The sequence below is a fragment of the Ambystoma mexicanum genome, chromosome 1p (assembly GCF_040938575.1).
Source record: "Ambystoma mexicanum isolate Mex_15411 chromosome 1p, UKY_AmexF1_1, whole genome shotgun sequence".
NCBI classification, from domain to species: domain Eukaryota; kingdom Metazoa; phylum Chordata; class Amphibia; order Caudata; family Ambystomatidae; genus Ambystoma; species Ambystoma mexicanum.
Window position 1 is genome coordinate 1,452,826,283 of NC_090921.1, and position 3,359 is coordinate 1,452,829,641.

General features: G+C 43.7%; 1 long non-coding RNA gene across 1 annotated transcript; it reads right to left on the bottom strand.

Moving 5' to 3' along the window:
• Positions 1–383: 383 nt before the first annotated feature.
• LOC138579619 (uncharacterized) lies at positions 384–2,933 on the bottom strand. The gene is made up of 4 exons (XR_011304111.1): positions 2,632–2,933; positions 1,335–1,402; positions 1,073–1,176; positions 384–985 (listed from the first exon to the last, which is right to left on the bottom strand). It is a non-coding gene; the product is annotated as an uncharacterized lncRNA (long non-coding RNA).
• Between the last annotated feature and the right edge of the window lie 426 nt (positions 2,934–3,359).

Consider the following 3,359-nt stretch of genomic DNA (forward strand, 5'->3'; position numbering starts at 1 on the left):
GTGGGGTCAATCATCCCCTGTGCCTGGGTTTAGAAGTTGCAGATGCCCTTGGTTGCAATGTTCCAAAACAGCTGTTTCTTATGTGGTGAATTACCCTCACCCTTAGCTGGCTCTGAGTTTTGATAGCATCAACATTTGCGTAAATAAATACTGTCCTTCGAAAAAGCTTTGCAGTGCAACTATTCGCACCTCCAGACAATCACATGAAACTTGCGTGAAAATAGCCCGTTCAGTCATACTGCTTCCTATCCCTGAATTCCCATCACAGAATAAGAATCAATTATCTCTATTCTGTGCTTTCCATTTTGAAATGAAGAAAGCAAGCAAAGGGCCAACTCAAGCACATCCTCTGAGCCATAATGGGACAGAGAGCACATAAACACAGCTTTAATGATAAATCAGTAGAAAAAATGTTTGGTGGCAATATTTAAGCAGGCTAAAGATTGAATTGTCTTTCCTCATGCTGGAGCAACTGATCAGCACTTGAAAGCTGAAAATGAAGAAATGGTCCTTCGTGTCAAACGGAGAACATAGCAAAGGCCCACTCTTTACTGATATAACTTCAGCCAAATTGAAATAAACAACTAAATACTGTTTTTGTTAACTTAAAGTATATTGTTTTGCAGATGTCCAAAGGTTTTCTTTAAAATGATATTAACATCACAAGTAGTGTAACAAACAATATTCACACTCCTAATCTAAATGTTCCTCGTACCATGATTTCACAATTGAATACATAAAATTCTGATTATTCGTCTCAGATCATGTACACAACAATGTTATTACAAATTCATCAATCTCAGTGTAAATTCACGGCGATCCTTTCTTAGAACCACCCATATGGTAATTCATCAATCTCAATCAGTGTTGATATCCTGTTGTTAAATTGATGCTCAAGGTGTGAGCTTCTAGGTTATCCACTACGCGTTTCGGGCCAATGTGTGTCCTTCTTCATGTGAGGAATTCAATACCTTCTTTAGTTTATCTAGAAAGGGAGAATTAAACTATGGTTAGACTAATGTTACATTTGGAACTAATTCTTGTGTGTGATGAGTATAATTGCTGCACTAACCTTGGTGGCATTAGTGTGAGACATGAATGCCGCTCACTCGCCTATACACTGGATCTCAAGTCTTGCCTCTTAGTGACGTGATACTTTCTTCTCTGGTGTCCTGTCTGTGAAGATAAGACACTGTTTTAAACGACTGTATTCTCAGACTGAAGTAAAACCTAGTTTGGTGATCAAGAGCGAGACCAGTCGCTAAAAAGAAGCACTGGGTCCCAATCAATGATCACCAAAAACATGCAACTAAATTATGATGTGGGAAACTTACCAGACGGAATCGTCTGTCTCTGTCTGATCCTTCGGTATGAGTCGCCGCGGTGTTGAAAATTCTTGATTCTGTAAGATAATTGCGTGGTAAGATAAGATCATAGGTTTCCCTATTGTAGAAGCATCGCGAGAGCTCCCGCTCTCGCGAGACTTCGCAACGCGACGAAGCCCGCCCCCGCGGCTTCGCGCGCACAGATGAGCGGAGAGAGCGACGCGATAAGGTGCGTCCCGCCAGCTCCTCCATAAACGGGGCTTGCAGTGCTTACACTGCACACGGACTTCAGGGAAGATTACCCTGAGCCCCATTAGGCACGTTGGCCTTTATGTTTGAGACACGCACGTTGCGTGCATGGATGCATGAAACTGAGAAGGAATAAACGCGCCGTTAAAGACTTCTCGACTCCTGTCTTTACTGTAAGCAAATATACAACATAAATTGGCGACGAGGATGGGATCCCCAGTTATGGAGTCATCAGAGAAGAAGGACAAAGCCAGCATCCGACATAGGGAAAGGAGATTTGGTTAAAATCAAACTACCCCAGAAAGATCAGATCACGGGGTCTCGCTATAGCCGACCCATCGAAGTGATTCACAGGGGAACAAATCACGTCCGCACAGAAGATGGACGCGCATGGAACATTGAAAGAGTTGCACTGTACCAGAAGACTTGGGAAAAGGCGAGTACACCGGAGAGATCTCGAATGGAAACCGAAAGGGACTGCGAAAGAGCTGAAGACCAAGAACTTGTAGGAGACGACAGAGAAAGGATGGAAATCGAAGTTGAACCAGAAGCATTGAGAGCAGATACCGAACCAGAGCAACAGGAAGAGTGTCAGGGAACAGGCGATCGGCCCAGAAGGGAACACAGAAGGCCGGTGAGATATAATGACTATGTTCTACAGTGATTTTGCTGTGGGTTGGAAAAGGGAGATGTGTAGAAGCATCGCGAGAGCTCCCGCTCTCGCGAGACTTCGCAACGCGACGAAGCCCGCCCCCGCGGCTTCGCGCGCACAGACGAGCGGAGAGAGCGACGCGATAAGGTGCGTCCCGCCAGCTCCTCCATAAACGGGGCTTGCAGTGCTTACACTGCACACGGACTTCAGGGAAGATTACCCTGAGCCCCATTAGGCACGTTGGCCTTTATGTTTGAGACACGCACGTTGCGTGCATGGATGCATGAAACTGAGAAGGAATAAACGCGCCGTTAAAGACTTCTCGACTCCTGTCTTTACTTTAAGCAAATATACAACACCTATTCTGAGTCTGGGTCAATTTGAAAAGTCACACATTAGTCATACCTTTTAATAATCTTGGTTATGGATGACTTCAATAGTCGCGTTAATCACCGGACTGCAGCTGGCGCCTTTAGAGATGCCTGAGGTGCTGCGCCGACACCGAGTAAACGTTCACTGTACGGCTGCTTTTTTACTTTATGAAATTCCCATGCGACGCGGTCGCTGAAAGTATGTATAATTTTACTCCCTAATTAAGTATAAATAACGAAATCCAGTATATCTAATCTTCCTAACAATCTATTACCTTGTTAATCGCGCCCACTATCATGGGCGTGGCTTTAGGAGCTCCCTGTTCCTTACAACTCGTGGCTGCTGCATCGGACCGTTGCTATGCAACCTGACGAGCTGGATTGCCTAATGTAATTACTAGGGGTCTATGTCACTCTCCCTTTCAACCCGCCATCTTGGGTGTGTGTGTGCTTGTATAACCACCTGTAACTCACCTAATCTCATAAATTAACAATGTCATTCAAATTACAATACTTGCGTTTTGATGTAATCATTTAAACCAACCTGTAATACATACAGTTACCTGTGGTGGTAATGTGAGATAGATACAAATCAAGCATAATATTACTTTTTGTTCAAGCATATAACGTATTAGGTTAGACATTCACATAGCAATTACAATGCCTGATTTCAAACATTTACTCCATTGGATCAACGGCATGTACAAGAGTCTAACATGCAGTTATTTCATTATTCTGGATTCCATTCTAATGTTTCATTCT